Source organism: Primulina tabacum, chromosome 2 (genome assembly GCF_025594145.1).
Source record: "Primulina tabacum isolate GXHZ01 chromosome 2, ASM2559414v2, whole genome shotgun sequence".
Classification (NCBI taxonomy): Eukaryota; Viridiplantae; Streptophyta; class Magnoliopsida; order Lamiales; family Gesneriaceae; genus Primulina; species Primulina tabacum.
Genome location: NC_134551.1, coordinates 7,270,893 through 7,290,534, shown reverse-complemented (window position 1 = coordinate 7,290,534; position 19,642 = coordinate 7,270,893). Strand labels below are relative to the sequence as shown.

At 30.7% G+C, this 19,642-nt stretch overlaps 1 pseudogene; it reads left to right on the top strand.

The window, feature by feature from the left end:
* The first annotated feature begins 17,223 nt into the window (after positions 1-17,223).
* LOC142528867 (uncharacterized) lies at positions 17,224-19,185 on the top strand (annotated as a pseudogene).
* Positions 19,186-19,642: the final 457 nt, after the last annotated feature.

Sequence of the window (19,642 nt, the reverse complement as noted above, 5' to 3'; positions counted from 1 at the left end):
TTTTCTAAAAAAGATGGCGGAATATGACAAATCTTGATGATTGATTGGATTTTGCTTTATTCATTTATTATATTTTTTTTTTATGTGTAAACTTTATGTTCATTATATTATATTATATAATTAATTGTATATTAATTTTTATCAAAAAATGAGAAGAAAAAAAAAAGCGTGAGGCGTGTATGAATGACTGTTGATTGACGTTTCTAGGAAACTTTCTAGTGTTCATCTACATGAATTATTTTGCTTACGAGACAATTCTCGTCTTTTATATAATATAATAATTTAAATTTTTTTAATGCATTATTATTTACTTTTTTGTTCACCATTAGATAAAAAACAATAATAAGTTTGGGTCATTGACCAAATATCAATGAACATCTATTACAAATTTTTGTATTAATGATATATCTTTTTGAATAAAATTTCGGTACAAATCTTTTGAAAAACTGTTATTAATATATGATAATTGATTACTAAATGTTTCATATTTGACACTAATATATGATTTATGAGTACCCAAATATGTATAACAAATTTCGTTATTAATAACACATATTTTTTCAGATGAAAATTAGTTAAAAAACATTCAAATTTTGGTATTAATATATGGTGTTTGAGTATAAACTTTTTCAGATGAGATATTAATATATGATATTTGAGTACACAGACAAATATAGAAAATAATGATATTAATATAGTTCTTCTAATTTTATAATTAAAATTTTATATTTTCTATCAAATCTAAAACAATTTGTTATGTAATATCATATACATGTTCCAAATTTTTAATATCTTGTCATGAATTCCATACGAAAAATAATTGAGGGTCCAGAGAGCGCAAAAACATTTATTTTGAATCAGAATGCATGTAGAGAAAGTATCGATCAATAGAAACTGGACATATCTAACTATGCTATTAGGCTATGTTTGGTAGACATGATAAGAGAATGACTATTAAATAATCATCACTTATCTCATGTTTGGTTCATTTTTAATTTAGTATTGAGGCACCTGATTATGATTGAAAGCTCTCACTATTTATGTTATTTGTGTGATTAAATATCCCTCCTCAAACGCGTGATAATGTGTAATTCTTGAATATTGATAATGATAAATTAATATAACATTTAAATTTTTATTATATTTTTTTATAAATTAATTTCATATATTTTTATTATTTTCAATCATTTTTTAAAAAAAAATTATAATGCAAATCTATCATAAATTAAATTTTTATAAATTCCTAATCTTTTTAATTAATTCTTTTATGAAAATAAATATTTATTAAATTTTAATTTATTTTGTTTAATGATTATCGTAATATTTTTAAATATATTTCTAATAAATATATTTAAATTAATTTTAATAAATGTAAATTATAATTATAAATATTTAATTATCTATCAAATTATTTTAAAAATATTTATAATTATTTTAAAAAACAATAATATTGTAATTATTTCTAAACTTTATTTAACATTAACATTCAAAATATTATTGCTATTTTAATTATTAAAGTAAATGCATATTTACAAATTTATTTTTAATAAATATATTTAAATTAATTTTAATAAATAGTAAATTATAATTATAAATATTTAATTATCTATTCAATTATTTTAAGAATATATATTTAATTAACACTTGGGGTATTTTGGTCATTGCAATAAAATTTACAAAATTAATTCATCATTTTAAAATCATACCAAACATCATTTTATTTATCCCACCATACTATTAATCCATATATCCCATTTTTTAATCACTCTAATTACTAATCATTTATTTATCCCATCGTACGTACCAAACGGAGCCTAACATGTTTAAAAACAAATCTATCAGAGAGTTCATTATTATTTCAGATTTATTTACCAAACAACATGAGAACTTTTGGCATAATCTAGCAGAATTGCTATTGAAATATCTCAATTATTCCAGAAATTCATCAAAATTCCCTTCAAATTCAAAGTTTGCTACTATAGGAGGATGGCTTTGCCTAAAATTATCTGTTACCAACATGATAAGTATAAGAATAGATCTCCGATTTGTACTACATATGTAGAATATATATATATATGCAATTGACAAAATAAAAAAATATGAGATAAACTAGACCAAAACCTCTTTGAACGACCGTAGAAATCCACATAAAAAATAATTAAAATCTATATATCAACAATTTACGCTACATTTAACGTTAAGAATAATAAATGATATCAAATTCAAGACGAAATCTCGACATGAGCTTGGAGTTTTTGAGCATAGCACCGTCGGAAAACTAAAATACCGCATACATATTATACACACAGATATACATGTATGAGTATATAAATATTGAAAATGAAATCTACAGAATTCGAAAATATCCAACAAAGAATTCAATATATAAGAAGAACATAGATTATATGAAGAAATAAGAGCATTAGAACCTAGAAAAATGAGAGAGAGAGAGAGAGAGAGGCGGATAAAATTAAAAGCAAAGCCCGACACTGACCGCAGAGCCGTACGACCTCCACGCGTCACTCCCTCCTCTAAGGGACCACCAACACCCCATCGGAGCAGGCGCCGTGATTAACTGAGGATCGACCCACGTCCTTTCACATTCTACAAACTAATTAACCTTTTTTAAAAAAACATTATTTTATTTTTCAAATATTCCAAAATTCTATATATAAAAAAATTTAAATTTATTAATTTCAGATATTTATTTCATGGAAAATAAAAGATTTCTTTCGAGGACCTGTCTGAACAGTGCATGTGTCACTTTCCTCGTCGACTGTATTACTCTGAGCACATTGTTTCTGGAGCCGCCGCCGCCGGCGGCCGTCGCTGAAGGCCGGTGGTGGTTCACGGCGGCTGGACCCCACCACTGCTAACATCAACGAAAGTGGATGTCCCCGAATATTATTATGGATATATATAACAATCAACGGGCCATGTTTCTGGGTCAACTCGAATTTATATATACGATTTTGAATTTTAATATTATTGAATTTTAATTTTAATCCGATGTATTTTATTTTAAAATTTAGTTTTTGTTAACGTAACGTGACATTGATATATTGTAGAAGAAAATATACTTAAAAAAGTTAAAATTTGAAAAATATATGATTTAGAGTGATGTTAGATAGGTCCGAAAACTAAATTGCATGCCACTCTTAATTTTAGGTGCGATGTTAATTTATTTTTTGCTCACATTAATCTCTTCGCCATATTCACTAGATCATTATTTTTAAATACAATAATATTAATCGGATTGTTTATTCTTCTTCGACATAACTGATATAGTATTGTCAATATTTTTAAATTCTGTAACTACAATAAATTAATTAACTATATAATTAGATATAATTTTTGAATTGAATTTAGTAGTTGTAATTTAGATGGCAATTTTATGATAGGAAAATCTTTAACCCAACTCGGTTCATGAAAATTATTACATTTTATGTTAAAAATATTAATTTTGATCTTAAATATAAATTGAATTGACTCGTTTTATGAAAATTAATATATATATTGTCTCTCAAGATATTACTCCATATACGTGGAAAACTAGTTTTAGATATCATTGAACTGGTTACTGTCCACGCTTGCAATCAATCAAAATCAGAAGCAAACAAATTCCACCTTGCATAGCTCATGGCAAATTTAGCTATCGTATTTTATCTACATTAAAATAGATATTCAAATACAATGTTAGATATTAAAAAAACCTTAAATTAATATTATCACGCAATAATTTACTTTATATAATTTCACAATTCACATCAAAATCCAATACTTATATATAAATCGCGTAATAAATATCATTAATATAGACAATTTTGAAAAGAAACAAAAAAAAAAAAAATAACTGAACCGTCAGATTAAAAAACCGTCAAATTAAAAAATTATCGCGATGAGACATTATGCAAGGCAAATTTTTTTTTTTAAAAAAAACACGAAAAACCCATCGTGTAAAATTAATTGCATTAAAAATATAGTAGTTTTTTTAAAAAAATCAAGCACAAATATTAATAGCCCACAGTTAATCCAAATTATGCATGCAAGGTAGTTGATGATAAGAAGAAATCCCGACTTTTAAATATTTCAAGGCGAGGATCAAACGAACTAATCCAACAATAAATGGTAAAGAATTTAATATAAAAACCTCACACAAATGCAGACTTGTATAACTTGAACAAAAACAGGAGCTGTACCTAATTTTGCGCTGGTAAAGAATGATTTGATTTGGAGCGACATTTTTAAAAAATATCTATCTTGAACGTATTTCAAATAAGTCATAATTATTTATCCAACGCACGCGTAGATGACCAATCCAAACCCGATGTGTAACTTCTTATCACGCATCCAATTTGCTCTTTCTTTCATATACTTATTTTTAGGTAAAGTGAGAGCACAGTATTTGAAACATGCATGCAGAATTCAATTATTTTTTTCATCTGAAAAAGAGTAGGAGTCGATCTTAAGAAAATGGTTGCACTATTATAATTTGGTCAGTTTTCATACCAAAGTGTAACAGTTTCATTTTATTTTCACATTTGCCCATCGTGAACAGCTTCACACAGAGCTACTTGTTTTTTGTCTTTCAGGGTTTAAAAGAAAGATAGTACAAAGTCAACAGTCATTACAGGAAATTTTACTACGCACAAGAACCTACGCGACTGTAATGAAATAGCAATTCATATTTTGGAATTTAATTCCAAGTGATCGATCTGTATTTTGAATTTTAATCAACTGCAGGGAAATGTTCTGTCTTTCCAGAGAATATGTTGAATTATTTGAAATCAAATAGTGTATGAACAAGCTGTGAAAAAACAGGAGAGGGTTGTACAAAGAAACCTGTTTGGCAAAATTCGGCGGAGGGACCATTTGCTGCCACTCGACTCATCCATCCCTAATCATTCTTTGAATCACTCTTATCCCTACCACAACATAACATGGACTTCGTTTCATTTTCCTCCGATTTTAATCTTTTTCAGAAATTTTCTACTCTAATTTTGTTTTATGAAAAGGCCCTTTATTTAAATTTTTTATACATATATATATATATATTTAAAGATTGATTTTTGAAGTTAATGTTCGATTTCTATTTCTCTAGTAGAAGCAAAATGGTCCATTCTCACATGAAATGACTTGCATTTCGATGTTGTTTTTGTAGGAAGCTCTACTGTTTTTATTATTTTCTTGGGTGATTTCGTTTTCAATGCTATATCTTGAATCTGTTTCTAGGCATCTTGCGTATAATTATTGAACCAAATAGGTTGGGTCTTTTGCGATTTATATTGTGCACTAATTATATTTTAAAAAGTTAAAGAAAGTCAAATTAAATGAAAGAGTAATAATTATTTAACATTATTTGAACTTCGAAACATCCCTTGTCAAAATGAGAAAGGTCCCCGTGTGACAGCTACACGACTGATTTTGACAATTTTCCGACTACCCGTTCCGCTACTCTATTTTGACGGATATACTTGTATTAACCATTTTGAATGGTTAGAAGTTTGTTAATCCTTTGTTTACGTATACTATATTATTAAGTTTGAGACTATTAAAGTAACTATTTTGATGTAACATATGAACCAAAAAACTTTCCAATTTTACCCGAACATTATATATATTTGGTAAATCACTTTTCGATGTATTTAACAATCATTTAGATATAGAAAATCATATTTAAAACAATTATTTAAAAATAACAAAAAATTATTTGATTATTTTCTTTCAATGATTAACTCAACTGTACCAACATAGATAAGAGAGATTATGCAAGAATATTAGGGTTTCCATAAGATTTGTGTATTTCGCTGGATGCCCGAAGAGCTAAGCCGCTAATGTTGTGGCGAAGGTTATGCTTCAAAAAGTTCCGTAATATCTTTACTGAATCCACTAATCTAGATTCTGCAATTGTAACCTTGTTGATCTCTCTGAAATTTCATGAAACGAGAGGTTTCCCAATAATAAAACTAATTAAACGATCTTCCACCCTAACTACTCAACATATATTATATACACACGACGCATATGCCACGTCGCAAGTATATTTAATTTGAATCCAACGGGTTTAAAAATTCAAGAGAATCTAAAAGCGAAATTTGAGGAGAAAGCCCAATTGATCAATAGATGAATTTGGGCCAGTTCATTTAAAAAAAAGCCCAAAATCCTAGGGAGGGATTGTACTTGGGTCTTGCTTAGGGTGCGTTTGTTGGCCATTTTAGGGTTGGGATTGCTAATCCTTCCACTGCCATCTAATGTTTCATTCAAACTTTGAAGGCCTTTTGTTTCCAAAAATTCCTATTCTTTTACCTCTAACAAACTAACGATATATATATATATATATATATATATAGTATGTATATATATATGTATATGTATGTATATGTATATGTATATGTATGTATATGTATGTTATCACACTTATCAGTCTCTAAATTATTTTGAAATATTTTTAAACTTATATCCTAAAATTTCAAAAATATTGAAAAAAAATCTCATTGTACATGAAATATAACTTCTCCATAGAGTCATGTATGATGTTTTTTTTCCTCTAAATCATTCTCGAGTAGATATCTTGTAAGATGGTCTCACGAATCTTTATCTGTGAGACGGTCAATCCTACCGATATTCATAATAAAAAGTAATACTCTTAGCATAAAAAGTAATATATTTTAATGGATGACCCAAATAAAAGATTAGTCTCACAAAATACGATCCGTGAGACCGTCTCACACAAGTTTTTGTCATCATTATCGGTTGCACCACTTTGCATCCGAGCCATGTTCGAGACACCATGTTGATGTCCCCGGCATATCTAACGCCGCGAGCGAGCCATTGTTCATGTGCACCATATGTTTCAAATAACCCTTTGCACTTGCATCATATGGGCTCACATCTTCATTATTTTTGGCCTTGATTTCCTCGTTCCACATATGTCAGATTAATATTTCTCTTTATTTTATTATCATAACTAAAATATTTATCAAAATATCAAATTTGGCTCTTGAGTTGATCACATTGCTTATTGACTTTTTTTTTTTTGCTACCCAATAAATGTCTTGATGGTTTTTATTATTGACTATATCTAATAAAAAAAAAGGATCTATTATGGTTATAAATTATATAACTTAGAAATTTAAAATACATTTGTAAGTTGGTATGTATTAAGATATGTATGTTACACTCGTATAATTTAATATTCATTTAACTAACGAAACTAGTCAAATTGACAACACAGTTAAGCAAGCCATAGGTGTGTCTAAAAACTACAGGAGATTTTTAAATTTATTTAAGTGGTTATGGTTGATTTATCAAATATAAACAAAAAGGAAAAATAATTTTTTAAAAACTATCTTTGTTGGCATAAGCCAAAACAAAATGAAAGTTCTGAAACGAAAAATTCTTTTCAGAATTCTCAAATTTTAATAATTAAAAAAATTTATAATGTTAAAATTCAATTACCTAAATCATTGGTTAGTATGAGATCAAACTAAGTAAGATGATGGACAAAGAATTATATATAAAATAAATTATTTTTTTATATTTATAAAGTACAAAATGATGTAAATGGTAAATATATTTTTCTTTATCACATTTTTATAATAATTTGGCAAACTATAATGTTTAACAAATTTATATCATTATTTATGTTTAGTCATATATAGATAAAAAATTAAGCATAAAAAATATATCAACATGTCTTATAATATTTGATAAAGAGAAAGGATTACAAAAATAATGCTTTGATTAATTAATTTAATGAGTTAATTTCGTAACAAGATACTTATTTGAATTACTTTAGTTTTTTTTGTTATGATTGTGTTAATTAAGATTTTAAATTGTCAAAATATAGTATAAATATAAATTTTTTAATGGGTTAAACTGGTTAACTTCGGGTATAAGTCGGTAGGGTATGAATCCCTAAAAAAATTCAACGGGTCGAGTTTTGGTTCCTTATATACCCGATTCATTGTCATCTCTAGATATATACAAGTTTATGCTATGAAAATTAAAGAACCTAAATGCCATGCATGAGCTAACTAAAACTCCAAAAAAATGGAGTAGTTAAACATTCTATTTCGTCTCAAGTTGCAAGGATCCAATTGCTGCATATTCAGAAGATTATCAGAAAAGAGTCTTTTAAGCTTACAGATAAGTAGGCGAATATATTATCAGAAAAATTACAATCTAAATTTTTTTACTTTAAAATATTTGAAAACAAAAAAAAAATGACATCCACCAGATTTCCCAAGTCCATGTCCACATGATCCATCAACTCGTTGAAACCAAGTTGAAGTTAAGTGTCGAAGAAATGACACATAAAATCTCTGACATGTATCAGTGGACAAGAAATTGTCATTTCTTTCATGTATAACCTAACGTACTTCAAAAATTCTTCATTGAAATTCAATGGTCCTTCATATTTTAGACGTACACTTACCAGCACCATCCAACAAGATATCGTGGTAAGATATATTCACGTACGATAGGTGTGGGGACCCGGACGCTAATCATCTTATCAATTAAGATAAACAGGGTCTAAAAATTTTTCTTTTTAAAATATAAGTGCGGAACGTAATGGAATTTAACTAATATACATCTCAGTATAAAAGTACAATAATGTACAACAATTATTCAAACTAGTCTAAGGTTCAACTACTAATTTCCAGTATTAAACCAAGTCTACATCCAAGTCCGGAATCACCACTCTAATCTCGATCTCTCATCATCCTCTTGACCCTGATCCCGTCCCACCTGTTGTCATGCACACATACAAACAAGACAACAACCGGATACTCCGGTGAGAATAAATCCCAGTATAAAACATGGTAGACATGCATATACACAATATAAATCATAAAGCATACTATCATGCATCAAATCAAAAGCAATAGGTTCCATAGTCTATGAAACCAATCATATAAACATGTAATTCAATCAAATCTTGTCTTGACTCGACTCAACTCTAACTCTAGGGATCCCGGTGTGAATAAGACGTCACTGTCTGTCACCTACCCTCCCAATCGGGGTGACAGGTACGTCTTATTTCTAGACTTCGGTCATGTCTGTATCGAATGTCTACGATCGGAGAAAGTCTGCTCCTATGCGTCGATACACCGAACGTCTAGAAGTTTGACAAATCTGCCAATGACTCTCCTATTGTAAATGATTGAATATAAATCAATAAACAAAGCATAATCATATCAAAAGATTTGAATATAAATCTATAAACAAATCATAATCATATCAAAAGATAAACAACAATTCTAGTATGTGATTTTGTTGGGAACTCAAATTGAATCTCATTTGAGTTGTATCTCCCCAAAGTCACATAATTTATATCCTTTCGTTTGTAGTCTCAGTCTGAAGCAATATAAGTTCTGAAATCAAGACTGTCTCTGTAAATCTGAAACGACATATCGAGAATCATAATATCAATATTCCATTCTCAATTCAACACTGAATCTGATTAATCTGGATTTAATTCAAATCAACGGTATAACGGAACAATCTGAATATTCTCGTCAATACAATCTCACCAGATATTAATTACAAATCATAACCCATATATGATATAATCCATAATCAATTCATAATCCAAATCTGTCCCATTTTCAATCGGTATAATCAGAAAATCATAACAATTTCATAATCAGTCTGTTCTTCGATCTGACTTCGATTATGCAAAGTCTAGTATTCCCAGAACACATAATAATGATCAAATCACAATTTCTCCAACATCATATTTTTGAATCAAGATAAAACTTAATAAAACTTACGTCCTTGTGTAGCTCTTGACGAGGGGAACTCACAACTGTGCTCGGATTGAAATTCTGATAACCGGATCTCGCACAATCAAAAATCTAAGCTATTAAGAACCTTGAGGAAATTTCTATGGGGTTCTCGATTTTCTTCCATGGAATTGCTTAAGGACATGAAATTATATACATCCAAAACACATGGCAAAGACAAGTGTCCACTCAATTTTCCATATTTGCCCTTTAGTCCCTCAACTTTTCACTATTTGCAATTCGGCCCCCCAATAATTACGAAATTGCCATCAAATTTAAATCAAGTATTTTTTCCACTTAATTACAAAATTGCCATCAAATTTAAATTAAGTATTTTTTCACTTAATTACAAAAATGCCATCAATAATATTTTCTTTTCGGTGTCTCATAAAATTGATAAAATCTCGGGCCTTACAATTCTCCCCCTCTAAGATACGATTTCGTCCTCGAAATCACAGGTAATCAAGTCAGATATCAACACGAAACGTATACAAGAGGTAAATCAGAAAACTTATCTCAATGAATCAATTCTGAAATTTCAATCTCATATCAGATTATGTCTTTCAGATAGTCTCATTGACCTACTGACAATCTTACTGTGTTTTCAACAACAGAATAATCTTCGTTCTGAAATATTTTTCTTTTACGGATCTCTGATTCCAATCTGGAATAAGAATTCAAGAAGTATAATATCGTAATACCCCCTTAAAATAACTCTAATAAAATCAGTCTCGCAATACTGGATGTATAACATCCGTATATACTAATTCATAGCTCATAATAAATCAATGCCATCATCTGTTACCAAATCTGTTTATCCCATTCAAGGATATATTAAATCTTCGGCCTCAAATACCAATCGTCACCATCCGACGTCGGCATATTAAGTCTGTCTGGTCTGAGCTATCTTCATTCTCTTCTGAATTAGCTACATTTTCCTTGTCATATCTTTGACCGTATCAGATCGTATCTCAGGTATCTCCGAGATATTATTCTTATACCAAAGAAATCTGCAGCACTCACTGTACAATGTGTCGTCTGTAACTATCTCATTATCCATCTGGTAATCTGATAACTATTATCGTACAATAATTCACACAGCGACAATATGTCATATCAACTAGTGCTAGCATCCAGCACTGCAGCTCCCTGGATAACTTCCAATATCTGGATAGTACACTCTGGCTATCTGTCAGTCGGTGGATAATATATGAGAAAGCTTATGGTATATTCTGCCACAAGTACAAAATCAATCAAAATTCGCAATCTGATATAATCTATTTCAATATTCTGGTCAATCTGACCATTTCTTTGACATCGATCTTGGTCATCTGGTCATGTATGTACGTCATCTTGTACAACTAATAGATATAGATTTCACAATCTGTCAATCACAATCATATCATATCACAATCTGGAAAGTATTGCAATGGTCTCATTACGAAATTCATCGACATATACTCCCCATGTCTAGTCAGAAATATACAAATTCTATAATAATTCTTCTGATTTCTATCTTTCTGTCTTCATTTAATGGAAATTCAGACATTTCAGTACAATTTCTGCCAGCATTTCAATACAATTCTATCATAACTGATTTAGTCTGTCTATATCAAAACTGTCTGTTCGAATTATCATACACTTTCTGTTACCTGAACGCATACTGAATCCATTTCTGTGCGCTTCTGACACTATCTGTCATTTCAGATTCGAACTATTTGGTACACAATCAGTTAATAATATAAATTAAAGAAAAATACCTACCTGGTATTCGGTTCTGATTATCGAAATTAAGTTCTGAACATTATGGTTAAATCTCTGAACTGCTGTAATTCTCGAATTGAATTCTGATTCGATTTGAACGGTATATACTCTCAACGGTTCACAAAAATCTGTATCAAACACTGACTCAGAATAACAGTACTATCAAATCAGATTCGAAATATCAATAATCTATACGGATCTAGTGAGTTCAGTAAACTCATAAAACTGCAATTTCTGGCAATACTGTCAATTCTGACTAATCAATCATATCTTCATGTCGCTCAGATCAACTGCTATATATCATCTGCAAATATAATATGCCCCCAAACAATATAAGCTGTCTCAAATACTGTTTTAGAACAATAACAATACTCAAGCAGATACAAAACAACAATCGTATAAGATAATCTGCCAATTCAGAGCAAAATAAATATCTGACATTTCTGACATTTCTGAAATTTCTGATATTTTTGATCTTTCTGATGTCGGTATCATTCTCCGTCACTGATCATGATCTCAACTGTATCAAAATCAATCGGTATACTAACTTCAAATATTGCATATTCTGAATACAATCTGTTTCAAGAAGGATTCATATCTGAATAATTTATGTATACAATAATCACAGTTCTCAGAATACTCAATACAATCTTCAGATATTCGATTCAATCAATCAGATGCTGCAAATATATCCCATATCATAGATATAATAAGCATAAATCATCAGAATATCTCTGAACATACTGAAACGTGCCAGAGAGAAACATTAAATCAGATGTAACTCCTGGTCGATACTCTTCTACTGATCTTTCAATTCTTTCAATTCATTCTGTATCATTCTGTACTGAATTCTAAAACAACAAACAGTACCTGATATTAATTCCATTCTGAAATTTATCTTTCTGATACAAAGCAAATCTAAAATCTTATCTGGGCAAACATCAGCCAACTTGTACATCACTGGCAAATCTGCCAATGCTAGGCTCGATTTCAGTACGTCTATTGTATACATAAGGATACCATCTGTTCCTTTCTGTATCAATCGAGTCATAAACAACACAAATATTAAAGGAGTTCTAAATCTAGAATCCTTACCGTGAAATCTCGACTCATCAGCTATATCTAGCTGAATCTTATACTCTCCTGACAGGAATCTATAGTAATTCTGTACTTGTTCAGCATATTAATATCAATAATGCGATCAAATCAGAAAACACAAGTACATCATAATCTAACTCGATTTCATTCTCATCTTACTGTAGTATACCATATTTTACAGAAATCTCTTATATCAATCTTTCTTTCCCAAAAGGTAAAGACATCAATACTACAGTAAATACAGACCCAACAGGTACAGTATATATCCATGCAACTCAATCAAAGATAATCATAGAAAATGCATTAGTATATATATCAATACATATGCAACATAATCATAAAAGATCAGTACCTGTCACTGTATCATCAAGTGTGCCCTGGGTCTGTTCCTCGATCACCACACCCAGATGATCCAGCTCCCTGAAATCTTCGGGAACCTCTCTGTGGACAAACTCTAGCAAAGTGTCCCGGCTGTCCTACAGATATTGCATCTCCCAGTCACTCCTTGGCATTGCTCGGTGGAATGTCTTCCTCCGCAAGTTCTGCAATATACTCCAGTATAACTCGGGCTAGAACCACTGGAGCTAGATGAACCACTCAGTCCGCTCCCTAATTTCTTAAACTGTTTCTGTCGAGCTTTCAGCTGTTCTTTCTTTTCACTACTGCTACTGCCAATCTCAACTCGAAAGGCAGTTGCTGTGAACTCGGTGCTGAAAGATCATCTGATGCTCCCTTTTTGTCCCATCAAAACTGTTTCTGCTCTTTTGGCTCTGTTCAATGTATCAGCAAAATTAATCGGTCGTTTCACATTCACCAATGTACGTATCTCCGGATTCAATCCCTGAATGAACTGATCAGATATAGCTTCATCATTTCTAGCCACATGAGGGACAAAACGTAGCAAGGTAAAGAACTGAGCCAAATACTCATCAATACTCAGGTGACCCTGTCTCAAATTTGAAAACTCTGCACTTTTGTCTTGTCTGTATGATACGGGGAAAAATTGTTGATAAAATTCAACCTTAAAAATTTTCTACATAATTAGTGAACTGCGCTGTTCTAGGGCTTCTTTGGTTACCAGCCACCAACTTCTTGCAGCTTCCTGTAACTGATGCCCAATCAACTGAATTCTACAATCATCTGTAAACTCAAAAAATTCGAATAGCATTTCTATGTCTTCAAGCCAATTCTCACAATCTATCGGCGTCTCAGTACCCTGTAGAATCGGCGGTTGAAATGACTGAAACCTCTTCAACTGTATTTCCATCTGAGTCTCTGATATATCTATCTGTTCAGTCGAAGTACTACCCCTTTCTGGAATTCTCCGGGGAGGTATATCTGCTTATCAAAACATTAGTACCAAATACTACAAATCTGTTCCAATCTTTCTCTGATCATCCTACTGCTGATCGAGAATCAAATCTGATTCATACTCAATTATACATATTACCAATTCAAATAAGATAATTAGGTAACATGTATTTCAAAGCAGTAAAGCATAATCTCATGCTAGCATACACCATGTCAATCAACATTAAAATAAATCTCATGCTAGCAATCAAAAGCAGGAAAGAAAACTCAATCTACCCCGCTCATTCTATTCTATCTCAATCTAAAGGATCTATCGCTCTGATACCACCTGTTGTGGGGACCCGGACGCTAATCATCTTCTTAATCATCTTTGAGATTTAATTATATACATCCAAAACACATGGCAAAGACAAGTGTCCACTCAATTTTCATATTTGCACTTTAGTCCCTCAACTTTTCACTATTTGCAATTCGCCCCCAATAATTACGAAATTGCCATCAAATTTAAATCAAGTATTTTTTTCCACTTAATTACAAAATTTCCATCAAATTTAAATTAAGTATTTTTCCACTTAATTACAAAAATGCCATCAATAATATTTTCTTTTCGGGGTCTCATAAATTGATAAAATCTCGGGCCTTACAATAGGTCTCATGCATATATATATATATATATATAAAGTTATTACATAAAAATCTAAGTTTTAACAATTTGATAACAAAAATGAAAAGAGACAAAGTTATATATGAATAATTTTATTATTATTTTTCTGTATATTGCATATAAAGTTGTAGTAGTTAGTTTTATATATTGGATTAGGTATGATATTTTTGTTGAATAGACAAGAGCCTCTCATTTTTGGATCCAATGCTCCAATCCTAATATGTAAGTTATGTGAAGCTTATATTCGAAGGTTGAATATCGAAATTATTTATTTTAAAGATCTCTTAATTATAATTGCAAATACACATTTATTCCTTTTACACGTGCTTTTTTTTAACATATTGTCATGAAATGATTTAAACGAGATAAAATCTTATTTCTAGATAACTAATACATATTCAAAAATTTAAAATAAATTATTACACACTATAGAAACATATATTTTATGAAAAAAAATTATATATGTAATCTAAAACTATAATTAACTTTCTCTAAATATATAGTTTAATTAGTAATTAATTCTTGAACTATTTCTCAAAAAATTTAGCTGCCACCATAAAAGAGAATAATATTTTTTTAAAAAAAATTTAAAAAATGAAAAATTAATGTTGTATAGATCATGTTAATAAGAATTTAATTAACTAGAAAAGATGCAATTCATAAAGAATACAAACCAATAAAGGGAAGATGGACAAAAAATGGATGGGGGCCTGTGGCAGCAAAGATGATGAAGCAGAAACTCACGGATGTCACAAACTTACAAAATAATCCAGCCTCGAATTCACGAGACCATGTTCAGACCAATTATGAGTTAAATTATAGCGTAAAAAATCATAATGTACGAAATATTCCATAAAAAAAAAGAGAATATTTATAAATAAAATTTAAATATTCTGTGGTGAGAAGAGGTAGATAACTAATTTGGGCAAGTTTCATTAAGATCATGAGAATGTCTGAGTAAATTAAACTTGTATTATAATATGTCGTAATGTTATAATTGCCTTTATGGCGAGAATAATCGAAACATGATATTTGTGTTGTTATATAGTTTAAAATATTGGAGTTTCGTTGTTATAACCATCATATATATTTTTCGATAAAATGACAATTGTTTGATCCTACAATTGATATCAGATGCAAAGTCACATGTTCGATTTTCATGAACTATAATATAATACAATTATATATTTGAAGAGTGATTCTTGATAAAGAAGAAACAATACTTGAACATGATGACAAATGTATCATCATTACCATGTAACCAAAGATAAAAACATTAATTGTTCAACTCTGATTCGTACGTGATCAAATAAAAAGGGGAAGATTTATTACTGATTTCGATGTAAGATGGACCCTGATGAATCGATGAAGCCCGACTAAATTGGTGAACTGAGTTGGCAATTCTATCGTGTTGAATTATTTCTTTTATTGTGAATGCTGGTGACCAGATAAAAGGGCTCCTGGGCTGAGTAATCTGTACATTTGAAGAGCAAAAAAGGTTAGTGAGACGTTGGAAGGGTTTCCGGCGTAACCACTCTGACTCCGACGCTCAAGTCAGTCGAGTATCCGCGCTTAGAAAATATTGTATAGAGAATATAGTGGGTGATGATGAAAATGTTGAGTGAATCTCTCTAATGATCGAGCAAACCTGAGTTAGTTATAGTAAAAGAAGATAGCTATGACGTTGTTTCCAATGCTTAGTTACTCCTCATTATCAGCCAGCTGCTCACGCTTGGCCCTCTGACACTGTCATGACTGACAACTCATACTGCTTCTAGCATTGTCACATCGCCCCTACATGAGTTGATATATTAATGATTTCGAAGCATGATGATCCATACTTGTGGGCCCAAAGCGATGCCTTCCCGATATGCTCGGGCATGAGTTGTCAGTCATGAAGTATTATGCAAAGATGATCAAAGATGAAAGTATATCAATTTTGAAGTAATATTTATTTGTTTTAAGATATATAACATCAATAGGTCTTTAGATACGTTCATTTACGGAAATAATTAATCTAAATTAATATAGAAGTATAATGTATATCATTATAAATCATTTTAAACTTTGATTTTTTTATGTCACTTAGGACGAAAGTATTGCATCTATCAATGACAATATACAAGACTTGAAATTTGAACTGACAAAGTACTTTCCAAGTGATCCCATATTGAATAATAACTAAGGTATTGCTTCTATCAATCACAATTTATTTATTTATTTATTTACCATTTTAAGATTTAACCCTAAATTAATTTTTTTTTTTTCATTTTATCATATCTAGCTATATGCTACAAATATATGCTCACTACATATTCAATACCGAACTTACACTTTTGTTTCCGTAACTTACACTACTTTGAATTTTAGTTATATTTTCGGTCAATTCATAGCCTTAATCTATCAATTTATTTTTTTTAAGTGTTGACTGTGGCATCGTGTCAACAAATTTCCTTGTCACGTTATATATAATTTTTCGAACTATGTTAATATTCTGGTGAAAAATGATTAAAATTGAAAAAATAAAAAATTAGTAGATTAAAATTGTAAATCGTGGAACAAAGTAGATATATATGTATATAAAAATGTTGTCCAAACTTGGGAGGCTCTATAAAATACAGCAGAGCTTTGCTCCAATCACATCCTCTAATTGAATCATGGAGTCCTCGTCCACCACTTTATTCCTTCTCCTAACAATTTCCATGCTCTCCATTTCCTCAGCCACCATCGAACCAGATTGTGGCTCCTGCCACAAGCCCCATCCCCCCATCGTCAAGCCACCCACCACCGTCGTGCCGTTGCCGCCTGTGACTCTTCCACCCGTCACCCTCCCTCCCGTAACCCTTCCTCCCTGTGACCGTGCCTAACGTGCCTGTGCCACCGGTGACTGTTCCCAACGTGCCACTGTTGCCGCCCGTCACAGTTCCTCCCGTACTCACCCCACCCAAAGAAACACCGTGCGCGCCTCCGGCAAAGGCTACTACTTGCCCGATTGATACACTAAAACTCGGTGCCTGCGTGGATCTTCTCGGTGGTTTGGTTCATGCTGTGGTGGGGGATCCAGCCGTGCACGAGTGTTGCCCCGTGCTCTCAGGGCTGGTTGAGCTGGAAGCCGCCGCGTGCTTGTGCACAACCCTTAAGATTAAGGCCCTTAATCTTAATATATATGTTCCCATTGCCCTTCAGCTGCTGGTCATCTGTGGGAAGACTCCACCTCCCGGATACACTTGCCCTATCTAAGCTCGTAGATGAGTAAGTAAGTACATGCATGCATGGTTTTCCAACTAACACAATTTATTAGTTAAATTTGATATTTTTGCCAAGGTTACATAATATATGATATCAAAAAGGTCAAAGTTATGTAATAAAACACAATGTAAGAGAACACTCAAATATACGGGAAGAACTTGGAGTGGGAAAAAACAAGTTATCAGCAGAGAGCAAGAATTTACTAGTAAAAAATTAGGTGTAAGAGGAATGTGATGGCTCGCAGTCACTTTATTCATACCCAAAAATCCTACATTTATTTGTCAAAAAATCCTAAAATTTTGTATAAACATATCGATGCGAAAATAATTTAAAAAAAGTTGCATGATATGTATAGTACAATGAGTTTTTACAATTAAAAAAATTGTATATGCATTACATTTTTTTAGTAAAAAATTTGCATGCATATGACGCACCGGATGATAAAAAAACTGTTAGCATCCGCAAAATTTACAATTAAGAAACTTGTTTTTTTTTTTGGTTAACTGTATATAGTAAGACCTAATAATTGTAACTTGTTCATAGGGGACTTTCAAAAGGAAAATTTTACAATATGATATTTGCAACCAAAAAAAGAAAAAAATCAATGCTATTTGGGCATATTATATATGGAAAACAAAATGGTAAAAGTTTAGTAAGTAATAATAACTATATAAGTACATTAATATATAAATACCAAAAGATGCTAATTATGAAGTACACTCAATTAATTATATAATTACTATTACTAAAAGTTGAAATATTTCTAACTAAACTATGATCAAGTATTTTGAGGGAATTCTGTTAATAATAGCAAAATACCAACATTTTTCTGTAATTAATTTTTACATCAACTTTTTCCACCTAACAGTTGAAAAAAAATTTGCTTGATCACATCATATCTAACTAAATTTTTTTCTAAGAAATTCTACTTTTTTTTCCCTCCCGGACGGCATATATAAATCATTCCAATTATATTTTGACCCGAATAAGTTTTAAAAAAAAAATTTTTTTAGAGAAAACAGTGTATGTTGGTCTAATAATTAAAATAAATTATTACATAAAATAAGTTTTGATATAACTTAAATCATGATTACTTATTACACTTTTTTTAGTAATAATTATTTTTGTGCAGGTGTACGTTGATTCCACCAATTCAAATGGACGTATGAGGAAGTCAAGTTAATTGTCTTGTTTTCGATTTCGTTTTCCGTCCCTTATGTCGTTAATATGTATTTATTGGAATTGTTATTGATTTTCTATTACTGTACGTTGAACATCATTTCATTCTGTAAAATTATTTCTTGATTGTTTTCTTGCATGGAATTAAAGATCTTCCGTTTCCTCTAAGTATGTTTCTTACCCAGTGATAGATTATACTAATGCTGGCTACGACAAATCGATTAATTATGCAGGAATTTTAATTTCTTACTCGACCTTAATTAAAATACTGCAGTAATTGAGTATTTTTTTCTTAATTCAATAATTGAAAAAATGGGTAAATTTCACTGACCCAGTTCAGTTTAGAATTGTGTGGGTAAGATACGTTCCCCATTTAGCATAATAATCGTATTACGTCATCTATTTGAGACCATTATAACTAGTTATTGGAATTTATATTTTAAACAGAACATGCAACATCTCTTTCACCATGCACAAAAACAACTCGTTAGTCAAGTTCTTCCTTCCAAATTATAAATGTCCATTACATTAAGGAACAGGCTTTGAACTGGGTAAAAGCTCCGCGATTATACCCGTATCGCGGATAGTT